The sequence below is a fragment of the Actinia tenebrosa genome, unplaced genomic scaffold, assembly GCF_029948245.1.
Source record: "Actinia tenebrosa isolate PJP-AT-01 unplaced genomic scaffold, QUT_ActTen_1.0 PGA_scaffold2__45_contigs__length_23673736, whole genome shotgun sequence".
Taxonomy (NCBI): domain Eukaryota; kingdom Metazoa; phylum Cnidaria; class Anthozoa; order Actiniaria; family Actiniidae; genus Actinia; species Actinia tenebrosa.
Window position 1 is genome coordinate 20306364 of NW_028292579.1, and position 24565 is coordinate 20330928.

The window sequence follows — 24565 nt, forward strand, 5'->3', positions numbered from 1 at the left end:
AACCCACTATCGTTAAGACCGCACCAAACCGTTCTGCACGCTTCAGACTACACATTTCATCATACAATTCCTGCACACGCTCTTTTAACCGATCTATCTCTTCCCTTTGCATTTCTATGGTGTCTTTTTTATCCTTTGCATCGGCGGTAATCCTTATTACTGCTTCCACTGGTTCCATCTATATATATGAATCCAGATCACATACCTTGTAACGCTCTGATAGTAGGACCCACCGGCTGCGGAAAGACCCAGTTCATCGTGGAGCAGCTATTAGGACCCTTTAGATACCGCTTCGACTACATAGTGTTATTATGCCCCACCTACGTGAATAACCGCACCTGGGAAGGCATAGGAGTGAAAGATGACGACTTCTTTGTGGACATATTGGACCCTAACGAGTTATCCAGCCATTTGAAGTTTTGGCACAAACAATTCCCTAAAGATACACAGACTTTACTCATACTGGATGACATTGCCTGCGGGGACGACGTAAAAAGACGCACTTCCGAATTAGTGAAGCTCGCCTTCAGCGGCAGACATGACAACATTAGCGTTTGGTTGCTCTCGCAGCAGCTTACCAGTGTCTCTAAACCCTTCAGGGAAAACATAGGCTCCCTGGTCGTATTTTATACACCCAGTAAGTCTGACCTGGAAACCATCTTAAGCGACTACGGCGGTGAGATATCCAAGGAACAGTTGCATGAATACATGCGGCATTTAAAGACGCATCAACATTCCAAAATGATATTCACTTTAAGGTTTCCTTATGACATTAACATATATGGAGATTGAGCAGCTCTTAGATGAAGTCCCCACACAGTTAGACGAAAGTAACCTCAAGGAACGACTCAACATCCTTGTGTCTTCGGGGAAGTGTAAAGAAATGATAGGCAAGGAACTTACCCATGAGCAAGTTAACAAGTTGTCAGAAGATGAAGTCAAAAAGTTCCATAAGAGGTACGAGGCTGCCCTTGCAAGTAAGACCACGGACGCCGTCGCAGACTCCGCTATCCGACTTGCGACTAAATTACTTGGACTTGCACTGCCCATAGACGATGTGGAGCAACTGCGGAAGGACATAAGAGATGACTATGTCATATCCCAAGAACTTAAGATAACCTGCGGCTGGTTGTCTTTGAAGTGCGGTAAGTTAATGGCAGTCGCCTCTGCGGCACTTCACGTAGCTCAGCACGTTGACTTGAAAGAGGTACTAGGTTCCTTTGGAACATCTTGGAAGGACTTCAAGAAGGACAGAGAAGTCGAAAAGGTCTTCCAGGTCGCACTTGCTGATGATCAAGTCACCTCAAGTACTTAATCAAGTCATTGTCAAGTCGTCTTAAGTACTTAGTCAAGTACTTAGTCAAGTCGTCCTTAAGTACTTAGTCAAGTCATCTTAAGTACTTAGTCAAGTCATCTTAAGTACTTAATTAAGTCATCCTTAAGTACTTAGTCAAGTCATCTTAAGTACTTAATTAAGTCATTGTCAAGTCATTGTCAAGTCATCGTCAAGTTACTTGTCAAGTCCTTCAAGTCCTTAGATATAAGATGAGTGGCACCGAAGAACAACCTCAGGAGGAGCAGAAGATTACCAAGCCTAAATCTGCAGGCAGAGTTGCCGCGGGAAAGAAGCTCGCGGAGATGAACAGAAAGAATAAAGCCAAAAAAGAAGAAAAGGTGGAGGACGAAAGCGAATCCTTTTGGAATCCCGGCTATGTCATCGGCGCGTTAGGAATTGCTATAGCAGCAGGCAGCTTTTACTTACAATGGCGGAATATGAAGCCAGAAGTAAAGTGGGAGGCCCCAACATATCACGCACCTGTGGAGGTCAGAAAAAACAAAATCCCTGAAATGGAATGACCTTCTCGCTTTGTAATATAATGTCGACTGCATTGTTGAAAACTGTTGAAGAGGCAGCTATCATTACCTCTATTGTTGCGGGTATTGGTTGGGTAGGTAAGAAAGTGCTCAAAGAAGACTTTACTGAAGACCCAAGCAAGAGCTTCGCTAATTTCGCTAAAATGACCGCTGCCGTTGGCGGGGCTATCTTGCTAAAGGATTACCTACGAAAGGAAAAGTACCTGCCTAACATATAATGGTTAGCTTAGTCGCAGGTGGAGTTATTGCAGCTTTAGCATTTACAGGAGCTAATTATGGCGGTAGATATCTGGATAAATTAGTTAGCGGTGATAAAAACGCAGAATCTAACGCCGAAAGAAAAAGGCACGACTTAGCGCTGGAAAAATATCAGCGGGACGTGGCGGCTTGGAATAAAAAAAGACAAGCCTACAGGGATTGGTTGGATAAGAATTACCAAGACAAAATGCAGGCGGATAAGAACTTCGAAAACACAGACTACGCCTTCAAACTTTATTCGCAGGCGCACCCAACAGTGGTGTTAAAGAAGCCTGACTTTAAGAATTACTACCAGCCTTCTAAGAAACAAAAAAATAGTGAGTTGGTCTTCGTAGGAGTCGCAGGGCTGGCAGGAGGCGTGGCCTTGGCGTATCTAATATAATGATCGTCTTTTTGGAAAGCGACAAGAATGACTTTACCACTTATCTGAATCCTCCCATCCGCGCGGAAAGGGTTCGGTTGGTTAGTTGCTCTTTGTACAATTCTTGGTATAATTTAATTGATGGCTTTGTCGTTGACAATGCCGCCAAACCAAAAATACCAGATTCCCAATACACACCTATAACACTGGCTAAGGAGCTAGCAAAGCATGGATATACTCTTACCACAGGATTACCCCATGAAATGACATTTAAGAAAAATAATGGAAGCGCTAATTTAAAAGGCAGTTCATTGGTAGAACTCCTGGGTCTTACTAGTACCACGATAAATAGCGGCAGTACATATGATGTAAAATGGAAAGTTGCATCCTCTTACGAAGTCTATTGCGATTTAGTCCATAGTTACAACAATGGAGAAAAGTCTTCTCTTATGTCCAAGTTTCTACCCAAAGGTAATCCATTTGACCTGGTAGAATACACTCCCATTTCTTTAAGCTATGATTTGTCTAATTTGGTAGAAAGCATAAACATCACCATTAAAGTGGACGGAAAGACGGTGGATTTTAACGGACGTAAGATCAATCTTGTTTTGGAATTCATATAATGGGCCGCGTAGAGGACAAACTTAAAAGGATTTACTATGGGCCTGAAGGCTATTGGAAAGGAGCGTCGGCCATCAAGAAACTCGCGACCGCGGCCAGGGTATCAGAAGAAACGGCTAAGAACTGGCTAAGAAAACAAACCCTCTGGCAGGTTTATCTTCCCGTGCCCAAGTACATTCCCAGGCCCAGCTTTACCGTAAATACCCCTAATGAAGTTCATCAGGCGGATTTGCTCTTCTTACCGCACGACAAGGTGAGAAAGAAGACCTATAGGTACGCTTTGACCGTAGTTGATATCGCAAGCAGATACAAGGACGCCGAACCCATAACCAGCAAGGATTCTGGGGAAGTCGCAGAAGCCCTAGGTAGGATTTATAAGCGCGTCTTGAAATGGCCTAAGCTGTTGCAAGTGGATGCGGGAACGGAGTTCATGGGCGTGGTTACTAAGACCCTGAAAGACCACGACACTAAAATTAGGAGAGCCAAAGCTGAGTACCACAGGGGTCAGAGCATCGTCGAAAGATTTAATAAAACCTTGGCTGAGCGTCTCTTTGGATACCAGTATTGGAAAGAGCTGGAAGATCCCTCCAAACGCAACAGGGAATGGACTCAGAGGCTCCCCCAGGTCGTCGCGGCTTTGAACAACGAGGCGGCCAGGGCTACGGGAATGAAACCCAAAGATGCCATAAAAAAGAAACACGTGGAACACAAGTCCTTCGTCAGAAGTTCAAGGGCGGTCTTCCCCCAGGAAAAGAAATTAGGTGATGTCACGGTTCGATATCTCTATGAGCCGGGTGAATTAGAAGGAGGATCCAAAAGAGCTACGGATCCTAATTGGTCTTTGGAAACTTACCAGATCCGAAGTGCGATAGCTAAGAAGGGTCAGCCCATCTTGTATTATCTTTATGATGGTCCCACTCGTGGGTTCGTCATGGAAGAACTGCTTATCGTGTGATGTCCGAATGCTATCGTATGAATACCATCATCACACATCCACCTCTTACCGTCAAATGCAGACAGTGACACCTTCTCCTGCGTGACGTTATGTATCTGATGACCATAGCTGCGCAGGCTGTTCATCTTATGTCGCTGTTCCTTACGCGTACGCAGTACCTTCAAGTAGGACTCGTGCGTAATGTCCTTCTTAACCACGTATTTTTTTACGCCTTTGGCTTTCTTTTCTACACCGTCCAGCTTTAGCACGCTGTACATCTTAGGTTTCAGACCCACGTATTCCACGATGGGTTTTCCTTTCATCTCATCCTTCATTTTTCCGATTACTTTCTTGTTTTTAGGGGAGTAAAGAAAGTGGTCGCGTGGGTAATCACTGGTGTCGTATTCATCGATGTCGGGAACACAGTCTTCGTAAATGTCTTCCGTCTGCACCTCTAGTATCAAGGAATCGGTGTCGGTGTATAAGAGGCGGCACTTATCGCCGTATTTCGGTTTTAGCTTGTCGTAGTAAAACTCATACATGAGCAGCTTTGATAGGTCTAACACTGTAAACCCCGTGTATACGGGTTTATTCAGGAATAGATTCGCTTTCTTCATGTGAATCACGTAGAAGTTTAACATTTCTACGTATCTAACGAATCCAGGCTGTGATACGTATGCTTCTGCTTCCTCTCTGGTGCTGGCTATCTTTATGCTTACGCGCTTGCGGATGTTCTCCATTGTCTTACCAAATACGCTATTGTTCATTAGTTTAAACAGGTTCTTTTCGAAGTCATTCTTTGCCTGCGTACGCTTTTGTGTGTTAAAGTCAATGTAGGAGCGCATCCATGGTTCCTGCGTGAACTTCAAAACGCGATGGATCTTCTTCACGCGTAAGCCGTGGCGCACATAGAACTGCAGGTTGCGGTAATGCACCGCGTACTTTCGCTTGTCCATCAGGTTCATCGTTAGCTTCCTGTAGGGTTTGTAGCCAGGGCACATTTCCCTCTGCAGCGGACTCAGCTGCTTAAATGGTATTTCTATTGCTTCTGGTGCTAATGGGAACTCATTGTGCGCGTCGTGCAAGTGCTCTGGGTATTCCAGGTCCACCTCCAGCACGTAACCTTTGTCGTCTTCTTTACCTACGTTTAGGTAAAACTCTATGGGCTTTATGTTGTCCCATTCGAAGTCGCGTACAGGTAAGTACTGCGACATTGCCCAACCGTAGAGGTTGTTTGCGTCTAAGTAGAAGATGTATGTGGTTGGCTTCTCCGGGTCGTACTCCACCGTGGGATTGTTCGCGCGGGCGTATCGTCTGCTGGGTCCGCAAACACCGCCGCGGATACCGTCTTCCATAAAGCGGTACATGTCGTATTCCGTTAGGAAATCCAGTTGCGCGTTTGTCTTCTTTAGAAGCGCACTCCAACTAAGTCCAGGAGCCGTGTAGAAGTTCGCTGGATCCAACCCGTAGTATTCCATTGCCATCTTTCGAAAGCTTTGGAAAACATCCGCGAGCAGCACTACGTCTGAACGTAGGTAGATGTCGTGGTAGTCTCCCATATTCTCACAGGAGTACTTTTCCCACACATCTAACGCATGCTGGTACTCCTCGTCCTTTATACCAGACTCGTTTAGGGTGCTGTAGAATCTCTCTTTGGGTGGTAGGGGCTCTTCGAATCGCTCCCAGGAATCCATGTATTCGTATGGGTAGACTCCTTTCCTTTCCGCGCCGTATTGACTGGAAATGGGGAACTCCGTGTTGTATTTAACCAAGTTTGCTAAGGAGTCCGCCATGAACTGCTGTGAGTCTAAGAACTTCAGCTTGCCTACAGTTACGGACATGTACCTTTCTTTGTTGTTGGGTATGCACTTTACTTCGGAGCCGTCTGTTCCTTGTAAAAGTAAGTGACTGTCGTAACCCCTTAAATTGTGAAAGAATACGGGTATTTCCATTTTTGGGTCTACTTTGAAGTTTATGTTGCATTTCCAATGAGCCGCTCCTCTGTATTTACCCGTGATGTGGCAGTGATCTCTAACCTTATCCACATAGAAATCCTCAACGAATGCTTTGTGGCAGTGAATGCAATGCGTGGAGGGCTTTCCCGGCTTCTCACCCTTCTTAGCATACTTCCCGCATTTAAAATGAGCTTCTCCTAAATACTTTCCATCTTCGTCCCACGCTTTCTTGGCTCGTCTTCCAAACTGGAGAAGCGTATGTTGGCAAATGTGGCATTTCTTTGCCTTGGTAAAAGCCTCCTGGTTTTCTTTGGTAAATACCATCTTCTTTGGGTGTCTTAATTGTTCTCTTATCTCTTCCTCCTCTTCTCGCAATGCTTCTAGAAACTCATTAGCTGCGTTCTTACCTCGGTAAATTACAGGAGGGTTAGCCTTACCGTCTGATCTGACTACTATGTAACCAAAGGAGCAAATCTCGTGTAATCCCACCTTATTCGTGGCACCACTTTTCTGCTCTTCCTTAGTTATCAACGCTTCAAAGTCTGCATATATCACGTAAGGCACCTGCATCTGCTTTTGATGGTCTGAGTAGGATAGGTTCTTATCTGTGGGCATCTGGATCCGTTGCGCCACTTCTTCGACTCCGCGACATATTTCATCGTGTTCCTTTAGAGCTTTAACGCTGGTAAAGGATAATAAGCAGCAATCGCAGAAGTATTTCTTACCTTTGTGTTTGGTGTGTCTGTAAAACAGTCTGCTAATATGTTTAACCCACGAATAATGTCCGCCGTGGTAGAAAAGGTGTATTCGTTCTCCTTTACTCTTTGACAACACTAGTGGTACTATCGTTTGGTCTCTGACTCCATAAACGTTAATTGCTAAATCGTTTATTTCCTCAAATATGGGGATGTCTATCAACTGCATGGGAAATTCCACACCATCCCACTCTAAATCGTCTGTGGGATACTTACTTGTCCTACAGGGATCCTTATCTACTGGATACAGCGCGGATCGTATTGCCCACATAAAGCAGCGGTTGTCGTCATTTTTTACGTTGACTATGGCTTTTTTCCTTTCTACCCACGTTGGTAGGGGCACGTAACTTCCTCCTCGTATTGGCACGTACCTTGCCATGCTAACCTCCATACCTTCTACCTCCTCCACTGTCCAACCTGATCCTTCTTTCGTGTAGTTAGACAGCGACTCCATTATTGCTTCTAAGGCTTCGCTGAGTGACTTATCCAGATTGGTGGACTCTAATATCACTAACGACTTTGATCGCAGCATTGCTGTCGTCGTTGCCTCATCTTTTGACAAACTTACTTCTACCATTATACTCGCTTTCAGGGCTCCTAATTCTTCTATGCCTTTTCGAAGCGTTCTCTTGACCTTCCTTTCTGACTGACGCCAAAACTGTCTAACATCAATCTCACCGTTACCGGGTATTGACACCGTTTCGAAATTGCTTTGGGATTCCATCTATATAATAGGAGATATCTTATACCTAATTCCAGACCCTTTTCAGATCGTCGTAGTCATACTCACAATCCTGACAATGCCAAAACAATTTAACCTTAGTCTCAAACTTCTCACCACATCCACAATCATAGCTGCTCATACATTTCGTCTTCATCTTTAAATGCTTCTTCAAGTCCACTTCTTTCTTAAAAGTTCTCTTACAATCTTCGCACTCCATATATAGACTAACATATCTTACATAGACGCGGGATGCGGGTAATCGCGGTACGAATCGAGGTGGGTACTTTAGACGGGTAATCCTCCGGTTGTCGTTGCGCTGGAACCCCCATCCCCTATACTACTAAAAAATAATTTTGTTTTAATTTGTTTTACTGAGAACCCTTGACTAGTTGTAACAGACTGTGTTGTAGATAATTTGATAATTAGGTAAATTTGAGAAAAATTAATCTGCAAATGGTTTAGTGAAACACTCTCCTAAATCTAATATCTGAGGCTAGAGGACTGGTAATCAAAAGTATTTTCTTGGTCATGTTAAATAACCAATCGATATGAATAAAATTATAGTAATAGTATTTGATATTTTGAGCTCTCATAAATATCGTTTTTTTTTTTTTTCAGGTAAAAAATTAATCTTAATCTTAATCCTATTAAATCATGCAAGCAATTCAAATATTATCTCATGGTTTCGAATACTTTTTTTAAAATCAATTACTTATGCCACAATATGTAGTTTTAAAATAAAACAAAAGTGTTAAAATTTTTACTGCCATTGCAGTGTGCTGAAAAGAGTTTTTGAATCAAGATGGTTTCAATCGTAAATGATGAACAAAATACTCCTACAAAAGTACTTGTGAAATAAACTTTATTGCAGGACTCAAAATAGCAGCTAATATGATAGCCCAAATTTATTGACCACAGGCAGATGAAGATAATTTTGAATATGAAATAAAGTGATAGATGGAATTTTAGTGGCCAAATGTAATTGAATTTGATGGACAAACATTTTACTATTTTGATTCCTACATATAACCAGTCCTCTAGCCAAGAACATTATTCTTTATAGTTTTCCAAACTTTCCTAAATTTGTTTTGAATTCCCTTATTTTTTTCATTGAACTTATTCTACTCCTAGGCCTAGGTAAACTTATATAGTTCTTTTAACTTCTTTTGAAAAAGCTATTTTTCTCCCTAAAGTTATGCTAAATATGTTTTTTTACCTAGGCCTAGGTAATTCCTATCTTTTTCTTAATATTTTGTTTTTCAAAATTCTAGGTAATGACAGGTTTGTAATTTTGAGGAAATTCTAACCTTTTTGCAAAATGCTTAGGTAATACTAGATATTTCGATCCCTCAATAATGCTTATTGAAATTGCTAAATTGCTAATTTTGTAAATTTTTCCCCTGAAATTCCTATTAAATATGTGGAATGTTGAAATCCAATCTATAAGCTATGTTACTCAATCTGGTTGCATGATATCCTTATCCATGATGGGTGATTACTGTCTTCTGTACTGATTGACTGGATCTTGATGGTGCTGCGTCATCTGACAAGGCTTTGCAGCACAACAGCGTGACATAACCTGGGGAAAAGACGAAGGGAGATAGTCAAAACCTATCTCATGTTTGTCTCATGAAATGTAAATGTAGTTTGCTTTTGCCATTCACTACCTATCACCCTCCCCCTGGAGATATTAGACTAGGTTCCAATCCTCATTCAGCCAAATTGACCATAGCAAACCCATAAATAGGGATAAAGGGAAATAGAGGGACTGCTTGCAGCCTTTACTCTCACATATCTAATAGCTCAACTTACTTGTCTGTCATATATGGATTGAACCAGAGCTTCACAGCATCACAAGACAATTGACTGACACTTGCTCTGATATCTGGTAAGCTGATGGAAAAATGAATAGATATGTTTAGACCACAGGTATAGTTTATATTTATATATATTTGATTATATATACTAGAGTACAAACACTATAAGTGTGTAACATAAATACCACTAAATACTGCTAAATTATGCTAATCCTATTGTTTTCTATTTTTAATTAGCACTATTTACTACTAAATAGTGCAAAGTGTTGCACACTTTTAGTGTTTGTACTCTAAACACTGAATATATGGGTGATATTCTTTTAGTCATTTATAAAATATTTTACACCTTGGAAACAGAGATTGGATGTAGTGAATTGTGGTTTACCCTACTATACCACTGAAGTCTGACACAAATATTATAGTTATTGTACTAAACACAGAACTTTAATGTACAGTACTGTACTCTGCTGTAACCTACTATACTACTATAGGTTTAAAACACATTTCAGTCATTGTACTCAACACTGAACTTCAATGTACAATACTGTTGTAATCAATTATATACAGCAAAATTAAAGATTCACATACCTGATAATCAGTGATGATCTGTTCCTTGGAACATTGTAAGGGAATCATCTAGGAGCAACACCCTTTACCACAGGGTTACCAATATGGTTTAAACACCTTGATAATCAGGTCAATACTCGTACAGCAACAAGGTGAGTACATTTTGTTATAAAGGTCAAAGGGTCATCTCCAGGTTACCACATTAATTAACATCTTGATATTTTTGATACTCATACAGCAACAAGGTCAGTCCATATTCTTATGAAGGTCACAGGGTCATCACCAGGTTACCATATCATTAATCAGGTCACAATACTCATACATAAGGTAAGTCCAAAGTGTTATCAAAGTCTTTTTGTTTCTCGTTTCAGTGCAGTGAATCCATTATAAGCGATTGATACTGAACTTTTCCATGGATAGCTTGCTGGTTGGCGTGTATATACTGGTTTGAGAAAAGGTGCAGTATGGCTATCAGACTCAGATATCAGGTATCAACAGCCGCCATCTTGTTACGGGCTCATTGGACAATATGATGGAAAATATTTCGTGTACTTTGTATTTTCATAACTGCAAAACAAGAACACACAGTCATTAGAACACTTTTTACGATTTTTTCTGTTTTAACGAAGAAGAGGTGCTTTGAAATCAAGTTTCATGTAACGTTAAAAACCAAATTCTTCAAATAAGTAAAAACTGAAAATATACACGAGCTAAGCTTACAAAATGTTCAAAACTTTCTAAAATCGGATATTTACGATGAATCTAATTGTTTCTGGTAAGAAGAAGTTGAATTTTCAGGATTTAAAGTTAACACGTGTAATGGCGGACGAAACCGACGAGTCGAACATTCGAAATCTACAAACTCCCCAAAAAATACAGAAAAACGCAAAAAACGCTAAAATAATGTAATACTTCTTACCTTTCATTGCTCTCGTGTACTTTTCTCTCTGTTAGGTCGAGCACGAGCTAATAACCATCTTTGTTCTCGTACAATTTCAGCCTAAAAGCCCATCGTGTATTTGCACCCGTTGAAACACATCCACAACCAACAGCAGCATGCGGCAAATGAAGAGGTGACATGCACAGGGACTGGATACTAGCATTTTACACAGGGATCCCGCTGAAATATGAACTTTTAGGCAAGAAAATTACGAAAATGTGAAGGTTTTCGAGCATTATTTTTTGCTCACAACCTAGAAATTGAGTAAAACAAGCTATCGTAGCACTCTATAGGTGATAAAAACCAAGAAAAAGGCCTTTTTGGGGCTAAAAACCATAATATGTTAATTAGTCACGTGACATGTCACGTGATTTCTCATTTTTGTGTTTTTTTAGTCGATTTTTCATTTTTGGCGAACAAAAAAATCGTTTTGGGGGTTCAGTTAGTTTCATTGTATTCGATGATTCATTTGATAAAGCAGTTTACAATAAAAGACCATTGAACCTTTATTGTCTGATGTGTTCTCTTTGTCCCTTTATTCTTGGACACCCATCAAAACAGAAAACGAGAAAAATAAAACAACAGTTGAAAATCACTTTATTATTGAGACACCCGACCACGAATAAAATACACCCAGAGACAATGAAAACAAAGACTCGGATTTCAAGACACAAGCATCGTCAACATTTTTTTATTACACCTTAAACTATATTAACTTTATTAACTCATGTTACTTTAATTGCCCCTTCGCGCGCGACTGTTTTGAGTTCACTTTTTGGAGTGACATCCATGATCAACGGTCTAAACATTTAACCCAAAATTTAGCCAACATTTGGTTGGGATTGTTTGTCATGGTTGGCTCAAAATATTTGTAGAAACGTTGGCTAAATAATTAGTCCAAAGTTGGGCCGTTTGTCAGGGCCTTCGAATCTGTATGAACTCTTGTTTAGTCTTCGCTAATTTGCGCGACCGTTTTCAGTTTACTTCTTGGAGCAAAACAATACGGATCGTTTCTTTGATAAGTTATGCGCATAAATATTTCAGTTTGAATAAGTGTTTTTAAAACTTAGAATAAAACAACTGCCCGAGGGAATAACACGTGACTAAAATGAACAGCGCCCAAAGTAATCAAATATATGACGTCACTTTTGTGTGATTATGATTGAAACCCGTGCAATGTTTGTTATTGGTACGGAGAGAAAAGAAACCAAAAGAGGTGCCACGGGTTCCTAAAAATCTAGCACTTTGAAAATATGTTGTTTTAGATTTTAAGTGTATTCATTCACGCGGTGTTATGTTTTCGTCAGGTCGTTCCCTCGAGAGTCACTCAGTCTTTTCATATAAACAACATTCTTTCTTTTGAAACACAAAGAGGCAAGCCTCAAAGAATCTAACACCTTAATATGCAAATGCTCTTATTGAGCTTCCCGCTTTTTTTATCAAGTTATTCTCTTGAGTAATACTTCTTTGTTTCTTGTTGACGGTCAGGGTGTTAAAGGAACATTGTACAGCCACTCGGCGTTTCTCGGAAGAATGTGTGATATTTCTTTTGTTTTTGGTGCACGTGTATATGAATGAGTGTGTGGAGGGAGGGGCGTGGGGTAACGGAAAGATACACTAAATAATGAACTACAACTTTTTGTCTTAAAACATCTTTATTTCATAATAAAAATTCACTTTTTAAAACTGTTTATTTTCAAATTATACCACAATTATCTTTTCAGTATTTCTTGAATATACATCAACAGCACTAAGCAGTTTTCTGTCCTTTCACAATTTCATCTTCTCGTTTACCTCTTTTCCTCACTTCTTCTTTTTTTCCAGTCCACTTTTCCCATTTCTATTCGTAGTTTAATCCTTCAATTTCTTTCTCTGTTATGTGTTGTATTGTCATTTTCTTCGTTTCTTTCATCCTCCTTCACAATTCATTTATCATATTACGAATTGTGTTCCGTCAAGCGAATTTTTCTCGGAAATAAATTCCGAGCCTAACGAGATTTGCTGAACGAAACACAAGTTACACATTTTTCCCCCTCACTTCTTCCTTGTCGTTTCACTAGTTTCACACTCTTTCCTTGAATTATTTTTCCTGCTTTTCTTTTTTCACTTTTCCCATTTCTATTCTTGTTTTAATTCTTCTGAGTTATGTTTCGTATTACCATAATTCTTCGGTTTCTTTCATCCTCCCTTCACGTTTTCATTTATCATATTACTTAACGAGTAATCAAATACTTAAAGATGTGAAATGTTTCGTCAAGCAACTTTTTCTCGGAAAAAAGATCGAGCTCAACGAAATTTACTTGAAGAAACACAATTTACATCTTTAACATTTATCCAAGCAACGAAAAACACCTTAATATTCAAATACTTGATTTTTTTTTCATTCGTTACTTTCTTTCATTTTATTCTCTTTCTTTTATTAGTTAAGTATAATTACTTATCTTAATTAATACTTCGTTCTTCTCCTATCTTTACCCTACTTTTTCCTTTGTTTCTCCCTTTCTCCTCATTCCATATTTCCTATCTTCTCCAATCATTTTGTTTTTTTTCCAGTGCCATCTTCATTTTTTCATTTATTTCAGTATGATCTACCCTTTTCCATCTTTCTATTTTCACTAACATTTTACTTTTTTCACATTTAAAAATTTAATCGTTTACTTTGTCAGTGCACCATCTCTTTTTTTAATAATCTTTTTGTCGTCTCGTTCCTTCTTCCTCCTTCTACTGCCTCAGGTTTATTCTCTTTTCTTGATTATTCTGCTATTCATCAGGTCGACCACCTACAGGAATCAACAAAGAAAAAAATAACTAAAGAAAAAAAAATAAAGAAAAAATTAACTTATCTTACCAGGAATTCTAAAATTCATGAATATTTTCACAAGAACTGAACAAAAGTAAATGAAAGTAATTTGCATATGTTTTCTTAACTAACAGAGTTTGGTCAGCTTTTGCTTCAAGTTCCTCCCTAAAAATATCAGCTGTTTGAGAAAATATATCAAGCAAGTGAAAGCATGGAAGCAAGCATGCAAGCAAGCAGGGAAGTAAGCAAACAAGCAAGAAAGAAGGAAGGAAGCAAGGAAGGAAGCAGGTAAAATAGGAAGGAAGAAAGGAAGAAAAAAGAAAGGAAAGGAGGCCGTCTAATAATAATTTCTATCCTTTTTCTTCCTATTTTTCTAAGATAGATTTCTAATTCAAAGGTTCCATGCTCCTGTCAAACTCTTTGGTTGAAAGAAAATCATTGCTTGTAACATTTAAACGAACCATTGAAAGTGTTTGAACTTAACGCATTGATTCTATACTGGATGCTTAAATAAAAAAACTCTTGAAAGTACTGTAATCAATTGCAACAAACCTCTCCTGGTTTTCGACGTGCTTTGGACAGCTTAGTACGATATTGTCATGTAGTTACTTTCTGAAATAAAATAAGAATAATGGGGAAAATAATCTGGTTACCATGATTGATGGTTGGGTTGGTCGGTTGGTTGGTTGGTGGGTGGGTTGGTTGGTTGCTGGATGAGTGGGCGGGTTGGTTGGTAGGTTGGTTGGTAGGTTCCTAGTTAGGTCTCCCGGTGTTTTACCTTCAATGCGCTACGAGTGAAGATGCTTGTCGTGACCAACTTCTAGTCTTCAATTTTATCGACACCTGAAACAACACCTGCAAGAACTGATCTAAGTCATGGCACAACTAACTCACACATCGAATTGGAAATTAGCTTGTTAGCTTTTGCGGAGGGAGGAAAATCTGAGAAAAAAAACCCTTGAAACAAGAGCAGAGACATCTAACGAACCCTACTCACACGAGATGCCGAATTCATACTATCACTAGCTATATATTCTTTCTTCCTTTCATGCACTGGTATCAAATAAGTTAACTTAAGACGCGGTTACACGGAGAAAATTTTCTTCGCTGCAAATTGTGTCGCAAATTGCATGTAGCATTGCAGCGTGTAACCTACAACGCAATTTGAGGAATATGTTGCGAGACAAGTTGCAGCGATCGTTGCAAAAAGTAAAATTTGTTTATAGTTTTGACAACGATTGCGTTTTCGTCGCGCCGTCTAAACACTCTTGCATCTTCAGTCGCAACGCTTTTGAGAGAATGACAAGTTGCAGAGAAAATTGTTTCGTGTAATCGCTCCTTTAAAAGAGCGTTCTCTAGAAAAGCAGTCAAAGAAATTTAGAATAGAAAGATTTACTATTTTACCGGTTAAGTCATACTTCTCCCCTTCGTAATTTTAATTAAAGGCATTCTATCGAAATTGTACGATCGTCGTTTGATGAGAGAAATTTTCATTTTCAGTTGACATAGAAGCATGGCGCACCTACGGTCGTATCCGCTGCATGACTGTTTGCAAGATAGCCTAATATACTACAACTACCACAATTCTTTGCACACTTTCTTTTATCAGTTTATTACCACCAGTCGTCTTACTTTATGTAAACTCATGATCGGCACGGCTAGTGAAATTTAGAAAACTAAGGGAAAGGTTACCGGAGCTTTCGTCCTTGAATAAGGACTTCATTAGCAGTTGATACACGTGCGTGTAGACACACGTGACTCGAGGGGTTCCTCCTATACACGTGGTAGATGAGGCTGTCCAGCGTCTCCAGTATTGCGATCGGGTCCAAGCCTCCTGATACAAATGGCTTCTTTGAAGAGTTCTTACACCTCTGAAGTATTCAAACACATATATAGCACTTGTCCTGGGCACCGTATACAAGCGCAAGTCGTCGAAATACTAGATAGATAGGAAAGTTAGATACAACGCGACATTTAGTTTTCTAAAAAATCTGTCCTACTATTGTTGTGAGAAAATGAAAATCTAAAGAGACTTAAGAAGAGACGCAAAGCATTCTGCTAATGAATGCGAAGTCATCATGCAAACAGCCTCTCGTGTCGACATAGCAACATATTTAATTACTTCACATTAACCATTTATTCTTTATCAATTATTGATAAGGTTCAGTATTGGCAACTACTTTTGTAAAATCCAAAGAATACAGTAAACAAGGTACTTAATACAAGTTCACTAAGGTCTTTTCACTGGTTTTTTTTCGGTTTGCAATGACTGACTTTAGCTTGTCGTTACTGATCATCTTTAGCAAGATACTATTCATACGAGGTAAGCCAAGTCCTCCTTTTTCTTTCTCCGTCTTTTTCTCTGTCTTTCTCCATGTTTCTGTGTGTGCCTCTTTCCCTTTCTCTTCCTCCGTCCCTGTCTTTTTCTATGGTGTCTGTCTGTCTTTCTCTTCCTTTCTCTTCCTTTCTCTTTCTCCGTCCCTGTCTTTCTCCATATGGTTTTTAATATTAAATGTTGGACAAACTGAATTAGGAGATTAACGCTGAATTGCACAACACTTTGACTTCCTATGAAGGAAGTTTCTCTCCATTTTTAATTTTCGAGCATTACTTTCAGTTTATACTATTTGTTTGCTTGATGTGAAAAATTATTTATTTGTTTAAAAAATCAACCTGATAATATAAATGTTGCAAGTTTAGAACAATGCTATCATCAAATCTCTTCCTCATTTTTCCTCCTCAGAGCTATTTTAGGGTAAAAACTGAGGTGGTTCTGTAAGAAAAACCAAAAACGACTTTGTTTTTTCATCTCATATAATTTAGAGGGAAAAAACTTTGGAATTTCCTTCTTAAATCTTCATTTTGAGTTACCGTTTAAGACCATTTAGCCAACTTAAAAGCCACTATTCTTGATCATGAATATTTTACGAGTTTCTTCGTATGAAAGAAGTGTATTATACTGAATAACTAACTATTCAATAAGGTTTTTGGGCTTTATTTACTGATTTCTCTTTTTATATCAGTCTATATAGTACCATGTATATAATGCATTTTACTGTTGAATTTTAATATTTTTGTGTCAATTTTTCCTTGCAAAAAAATCCCCAAGACCATCAAACACGGACTTTGAAATTTAATCCAAGCATTAATACAAGCAGCATTAAAAATGCTAATATCGTTTAAGTGGTTCAACAGATGTGGTTTAATTATTGATTATTAATATTGGTGCGGGCGTATTCAGTTCATACATAGCAAATTCCATAAAATTACTCGATTCTAATTGGTTGAGGAGCAACACAAATAACATTAAGTATGAAGTTGCTATGGAAAACACTTTTTTTTTTTTTGAGTGTGCCATAAAAGAAAATCCTAAATAGGTACTCGTTATGGGATCATTTTTCGACTTTTTTCGACCTCTTCATTTCAGACAGAAAGAAGGAATCTAGTCGAGGGTCATCATATTTTTACACAGCCAAAAAAGAAGGATATTTGTATATTTTCTTATTTGTATATTTACTCAAAATAAAGTTCTACCACTGGGAAGACTGAAAGAACAATAGATAGGGTAGCGATATTAATTAAAATATCCCCTTTGAAAATGAATGCTCCTTAAGTACAGACCTCTTTGTTACTCGTAAATGACTTTCGTTCAAAATCTTCATGGATGATAAGCAAGTATTGCAGTCAAGCATTGTTTCTACAAAGTGACTAAAATGAGTTGCCGAAGGACTCATTTGCATGGTTTGAAAGTAAAAACCGTTTACCAACATTTATCTACGCATTGCACAGGCTATTGGAGCGCAAATACAAGACTTCTAAGTTTGTCTTCAGTTGATATTTAGTAAATACACCACCTCCAATTTTAACTTCCATGGATTATTATTTTCCCATCTAATTCTTAAAACAGTTTATTGACTTTGGTTTCATTTATGAATTCATAGTACGTAGTTATAGTGGATATTAAATGAATCTAAATCTGTAGGCGGGCCAGGGTGGCAACAGGAAGTCGAATTTAATTAATCTATTGTTCGATCATATGGTGTTTTAGCACATCAATGTAATATGCAAACATAATGAGTAAGGACGCTAATACTTAAGAACTTTTTTTTACACGATTTTGAACTTCTTTAGAGGAGTGAGCTTTCCATAAAACTGTAAATTAATAGTGAGTCACTTTTCATTTCTAGCCTGCAAAGCAGGCGTTCTTGTGGGTTTGGGGGAAAACCGGGCTTTTGGGGGAACTTTGGAAATTTTGAACGATCGAAGATTGGAGGTCCCATTTTTCTCGCGGGCATGTAGTCAAAACAGGAACCCCAAAACCCTGATTTTTCCTTAAACCCATCAAAAGAACGCCTCCTCTGCAGGCTTTTTTATTTTCTGCATGCAAGCTATTTCATTTCCTGCATGCAAGCTATTTCATTTCCTGCATGCAAGCTATTTCATTTCCTGCATGCAAGCTATTTCATTTCCTGCATGCAAGCTTGGGGGCGGGCATTATTTTTTCAACCTTGTCTTATGCTGGGCCAGCAAAAAAGAGCTCCTACAAATCCAGGTTTATCCCCATCCCCACCCCCTCTTTACTTTATGACCAGTCCCTCATGGTATAAGAGTGTTTCCCGGCAACAGTTCTGAATGGGCAATATCATGGCATTAATTCACCAGTGAATAATTAAACAGGAAGTAAATTTACCGGAAGTAATTTAACTGGAAGTATTATTAAGTCTCCCAACACATGGGGCAGAAATAGTGCGCACAGTACAGAATTAAGTCAAATATTAACAACTATATCGTAGAAAAATAGGTATGTCATCGCACTATCATTTTTATCTTATAATACTATGAATTAATTATTTCATTTCATCAAAAAGTGAAACAACCTCAGTAGTGTTAATTAAATTGAGGGCGTGGTTAGCTAGCTTCTCCGAAAAGATAATGCTTTGGCTACCGGGGCATGCATCTTAGAACATACTGTTGTATGGTAAAAGGAGTCCTTTATTTCCATTGTAAAGCATTATAGGTGGCCAAGAATAGCAAATAAAGAATACAATTTCATGGCTTTCGTTTTACAAAGGTAACAAAAGCTCTTTGGACAACAATAGTTAGGACCCCAAAATTCCAAGATCCCAGGCTCTAAACCTTTATATATACTGAATATGTTTTGACAATGAATAGATCCCTTGCACTAAACCTCCACCTGGGTGTTAGACTATGAAAGATATCATTAATAAAAAAAGGTTTCAATCCACAATAGAAGGGAAATCTTTTGTTTTGAGCCCCAAGATGTGTGGGGTCAGTGCATGGGGTCCATAGGTGCAAAGTAAGGAAGTCTTGTAGTAGGTACCTGTGTTTTGGTGTCTCTGGCAGTTTCTCAACTCCATCTCGGTCCTTTTTTCAGTTAGTCTGGGCTCAAGAGGCTTTTCCATTCCAGTGCTTCTTGGTTGTAGGTTTTGTGGCAAAACCTCATTGTCTGTTTGTAGCGGTCAGCAGTTATCCTGCCTAGTGATGTCATATTTTCTTTCATTCACACTCGCAGGTTGCGTTATGCATCAAGGTGGTTGTCGTAACCAAGTGTACTTTCAGTCCATCCCAGACAAAGCCTTAATTGGGCATGTCATTGAAAACAAGACGGTTGAAACACCTGAGCAATGTCGTATTCAATGTTACATGGAACCAAGGTGTGTGTCCACCAACTTTGATCAAAACCCTGCCAACTCTGCCAACTGCCAGCTGAGTTCTTCTGAGGCTGAAACACACCCACGTGACTTGGTTTACAAACTGGGAATGATCTACCAAGGAACAAAGGTCAGTCAGAAAAAGCTACATAGCATTACAGCCAGACATTCTCTTTGCTAAATGATCACTGTCTTGTGCAGTAATGTTATTGGCAGACCAGACAATTCCATATTAGGGTTTTTTATTTTAATAAATAGGTTATTGGCAACTCTTTCAACCCCAGTGTATGCTTAGTCTCGAATCCAGGAGTTACTTGTTTTGTTATTCTAATTTCTGCCATTGTTTACCGAACTCAGATGAGGCTAAGCTCACATACACTGAAGTTTTAAGAGTTATCAATCACCGGTAATAAAGTGTTACAAATACCCTGGGCTAGAACCTAATATCTTACCAATAGGGTAAAAACATATGCATATAAAACATATACCAAACATATTGACGCTATGCCCTTCCAGCTCAGCTATGTTTTGGGCTCTCTTTTAGAACAACTGTCGGAATATCACGTGTCCACCAATGATGGAGTGTCATTCAGGGTATAAACCACAGGGATACCAATGCGTATATCCTGACAAGTGCTGCAAAGGTAAGCGTTGTGCATGGCTCGCTCAATGAGCGTCAGTCTAAAGACCAGAAAAACCTCTGCCTCCTTTTCTTTTAATTTACCCTTATCACGCTAGCATGACATATAAGATATTCGATTTATTGGTAAAAGGAGTTTACTATCAAATTTGTCACATTGATAATAGTAAAACTGCAAAGTTAAGTAAAGATTATCCCCCAAAATGACAAAGATATTAAGAGCGACTGTCTGTAAAAATCAAACAAAATCAGAAATATGTGGAAAGGCTCAAATTTTCGAATTCGCTCTACTTTTGGATTTTAGTAGTGCATGATGAAGGAAGAAACGCTGTGTGGTTAGTTTTGAAAAATACTTTTTTGTTTTCGAGAAATAGGGAAAAATCGGTTTGAGCTCCAGGGACGATTTTCGCTGCCAAAAGATGGCTGAAAATTGCTTACTTTCGCTTGGTCCGTGTATCAAAACTATTAATCCAAATAGCCTTCTAATACTTTCTGCCAAAAGTACAACTCTTATTTGCTCAATTAAGAGTAGTTTCATAAAAATCGAAGAACTCAGAATTATTTTACACAATAAAAAGCAATGGGCACTGAGTTACAATGCTGGTCAGTGCATCTCGAAAACTGCGAGTTTCCCTATGTGCCATCCTTCCAAATCTTATGAAATTATAGTCAACAACTATTGGGAAACTACTCTTTTGAAAAATGTATTTTTTATTTTGGGGAAATAATTGTGCGCTTTTTGCGAGAGCTTTTATTTTGACTCATTAAGTATGCAGAAATCATTGTTTGGCGATTGCGTGACTAAAGACTTCTCGAAATAAATTCCCTTGAAACATCATTGTTTTTCAAATCTAGTCTATACAAATAAAAGAAAACATTAACATACTAACCTTCAACACGAAAAGGTCTTTTCCGTTGCTCCATTCATCGGAGTTATCAAGAAATTAGAATTGGCAACCGTGGCGTTGGCTTGTTTTATGCAACCGATTTCCGAAAATGCCATCTATCAGTAACTTGTCAGATTTCAATAAGAAATATACAGAACAGTATAAGGCCAGGGATCCACCTTTGGCTATTTCTTCCAAGAACTACTAGTCAGTAGCGCGTTGATAAATTGGTCTGTAATATTTAACAGATCGAGTAACTGTCATAAACTTATACCGAGACAGCATTCCAGCGTGCATATCGTGTTGTGGGACCATAGTGCACCGACCACTGTTCTTTAACGAAGGAGAAAGAAAGAAAACAGGAATTTCTCTTGCAACAAGCTGGCTTCTTAAAGAGAAATCTAGTGCAGGAACTTATCACAGGAAACAAAATTATTTAATGAAATATATCAAAACGAAGCAGTATGGCATAGTAGCTCGCACAGGTGCCTGTAGCCGGCTTCACCATAATCTATTGAGAGAACCACTTTTAAAATTGCTCACAAAAGGCTTTTAATGTTAAAATGGCATAATAATGTATATCTCGACTCTTTTTCTTGCCAAGGATAATACATAAAATTCCAAGACCACTAGGGTATGGACAGAACCGGAAGAAACTACGGTACGCTCTTTTCTCGCGCCAACTGTAACAACTAAACAACTTGCCAGTGAAGCTAGAATAACCTACTGGACTCTGTAGGAATCGAATTTAGTATACTATTCTGTATATTTCTTATTGAAATCTGACTAGTTGTTTGTAAAGAAACACGAACTGTGCATGTCGACTGGTACTGATAGATGCGGTATTTTCGGAAATCGGTTGCATAAAACAAGCCAACGCCACGGTTGCCAATTCTAATTTCTTGATAACTCCGATGAATGGAGCAACGGAAAAGACCTTTTCGTGTTGAAGGTTAGTATGTTAATGTTTTCTTTTATTTGTATAGACTAGATTTGAAAAACAATGATGTTTCAAGGGAATTTATTTCGAGAAGTCTTTAGTCACGCAATCGCCAAACAATGATTTCTGCATATTTAATGAGTCAAAATAAAAGCTCTCGCAAAAAGCGCACAATTATTTCCCCAAAATAAAAAATACATTTTTCAAAAGAGTAGTTTCCCAATAGTTGTTGACTATAATTTCATAAGATTTGGAAGGATGGCACATAGGGAAACTCGCAGTTTTCGAGATGCACTGACCAGCATTGTAACTCAGTGCCCATTGCTTTTTATTGTGTAAAATAATTCTGAGTTGTTCGATTTTTATGAAACTACTCTTAATTGAGCAAATAAGAGTTGTACTTTTGGCAGAAAGTATTAGAAGGCTATTTGGATTAATAGTTTTGATACACGGACCAAGCGAAAGTAAGCAATTTTCAGCCATCTTTTGGCAGCGAAAATCGTCCCTGGAGCTCAAACCGATTTTTCCCTATTTCTCGAAAACAAAAAAGTATTTTTCAAAACTAACCACACAGCGTTTCTTCCTTCATCATACACTACTAAAATCCAAAAGTAGAGCGAATTCGAAAATTTGAGCCTTTCCGCCGTATGTTTGATTTTTACAGACAGTCGCTCTTAATTTTTAAATTTAAGAATCTTTTTGGATTTTTTGCAAATAAATGTATGTATCTACAATGTATATGCACAACTAAGCATTGACCATTGCTTTGACAACATAGCAAAACTGTAAAAAAATATCTGTTGATCAAAATGTCAAGTTTTGTTCTAATGAAATCTTCATTAAATAGCACATTTCTGTATGCATGCTCATGCCCGTTAATTAACCAATCAGAGTGCGCATTATATTGTGGCTAATGTTATAAAAACCACTATTAGGGTAGGTACTTTATCCATTGAGGAAGGGATGGGGCTTCAGAGGTGAGGGTCATCAGTAAAATAAATGAACTTTTGTGAAGGGTCATACATACCTTCAGTTTCCTTGTTGACTTAATTTATAGGATAGTCATAAATTTCTTGCTGAGTGAAGAGGAGGCTACAACCATTTTTTTAAAATTCACTGCAAACCCCAGCTGATTTGGGGCAGTGTTTTCTTAATACTAATTATACTATGGATCTCTCCAAACTGTTGGGCCACTACCAGAACCATATTGCTAACACGCCCACTAACGGACGAATATGTGGACAGCAGAAAAATGTGGGTGTGGTAGCAGCACGAATTTTTGAAGCACTGACCCAGTTTGGTGGGATCCGTAGTAATCATATTCATAAAAGCAAATCCTAATACTCACTGGTTTTCTCTCTCTACAGTTCTAAATAAGAGAGTCTTGTACTTTCCACGCAAGTCAGTAGATGACTACATCAAGTTGAACACATTGTTCAATACCAACTTGACAGCTTTCACTCTTAGTCTGATGGCCCAATTCCAGCCCATTGAAGTACGACACGAAGTTGTACCATTCTCCCTAGCGAGTGAAAACCATGTCAAACCACTTAGGCATCTTTATGGACAACAATCTTTTCTATCTATATGTTTCTAATAAAAATATGTAAGTATTCAATGAACTAAGAAAATAAATCCATTAATCCCTAACCCTAACTACTACACCTACTATAGGATATACAACTACACCCATCCAACAACACCTCCTGCTATAGGATATACAACTACAACCATCCAACAACACCTCCTGCTATAGGATATACAACTACACCCATCCAACAACACCTCCTGCTATAGGGTATACAACTACACCCATCCAACAGCACCTACTAGAGGATATCCAACTACACCTTACCGGACAACACCTCCTGCTATAGGATATACAACTACAACCATCCATCAGCACCTCCTACTAGAGGATATCCAACTACACCCATCCAACAACACCTCCTGCTATAGGATATACAACTACAACCATCCAACAACACCTCCTGCTATAGGGTATACAACTACACCCATCCAACAACACCTCCTACTATAGGATATACAACTACAACCATCCAACAACACCTCCTACTATAGGATATACAACTACACCCATTTTAAACAACACCTCCTCCACAACTACCACCACAATCAAATCACCCTGTCGATGCCATACACGACAACATAAGGACTACACCTCACCCAAAAAACCTCCCCGCAAAGGATACACAACTACCACACCCCTGTCATACACAACAACTAATGATCAACTACAACCCAACAAACAACACCTCCCCACATAGGATACACAACTACCACACCCTGTCATACACAAACAACTAATGATCAACTACAGCCCAACAACAACTTTCCAATATAGAATACACAACTGCAATCCATCTGTAATAATAGCAAATATAGTTAACTTTATTAAGTAACGTTTATTTCCTTACATGGGGTACTTCACAACTTCCCTCAAATGTTCATGGTATATTACTAATTATACAATGATATGACAGAAAAGTCCAGATTGCAATAGATGATGGCAAGTGGCATCATATTTGTGCAACATGGGAAAGCTCTTCAGGCAACTGGCAGGTTTATATTGATGGACACATGCGTGGCAAGGGAAGCACCCTAGCAGCAGGTCAAACCATTACAAATGGCATTGCAATCATTGGACAAGACCAGGATAACCTGGGCGGAAGATGCCAACAAAAACAGAGTTTTGTTGGAAACCTCACAAGCATGAGCCTCTGGGACAGAGTTCTCTCACCATATAATGGATCCCTTTCATTCCTGATCAACTATGAATGCCATCCTCAACTAGGGCA

At 38.8% G+C, this 24565-nt stretch overlaps 3 long non-coding RNA genes across 6 annotated transcripts; 1 reads left to right on the forward strand and 2 right to left on the reverse strand.

The window, feature by feature from the left end:
• Positions 1–7834: 7834 nt before the first annotated feature.
• Positions 7835–10918, reverse strand: LOC148909542 (uncharacterized). Its single transcript, XR_016120515.1, has 4 exons — positions 10787–10918; positions 9889–10434; positions 9296–9376; positions 7835–9062 (listed from the first exon to the last, which is right to left on the reverse strand). It is a non-coding gene; the product is annotated as an uncharacterized LOC148909542 (long non-coding RNA).
• Positions 9313–11314, forward strand: LOC148909543 (uncharacterized). Of its 4 annotated transcripts, none has more exons than XR_016120512.1 (3): positions 9313–9371; positions 9868–10355; positions 10867–11314. It is a non-coding gene; the product is annotated as an uncharacterized LOC148909543 (long non-coding RNA). The 4 variants fall into 4 exon arrangements; XR_016120513.1 differs by lacking the exon at positions 9313–9371 and having other exon boundaries at positions 9895–10019; positions 10106–10355; XR_016120511.1 differs by lacking the exon at positions 9313–9371 and having other exon boundaries at positions 10105–10194; positions 10288–10355.
• Positions 11315–12443: 1129 nt separating this feature from the next.
• Positions 12444–18938, reverse strand: LOC148909544 (uncharacterized). Its single transcript, XR_016120485.1, has 3 exons — positions 14386–18938; positions 14160–14219; positions 12444–13587 (listed from the first exon to the last, which is right to left on the reverse strand). It is a non-coding gene; the product is annotated as an uncharacterized LOC148909544 (long non-coding RNA).
• Positions 18939–24565: the final 5627 nt, after the last annotated feature.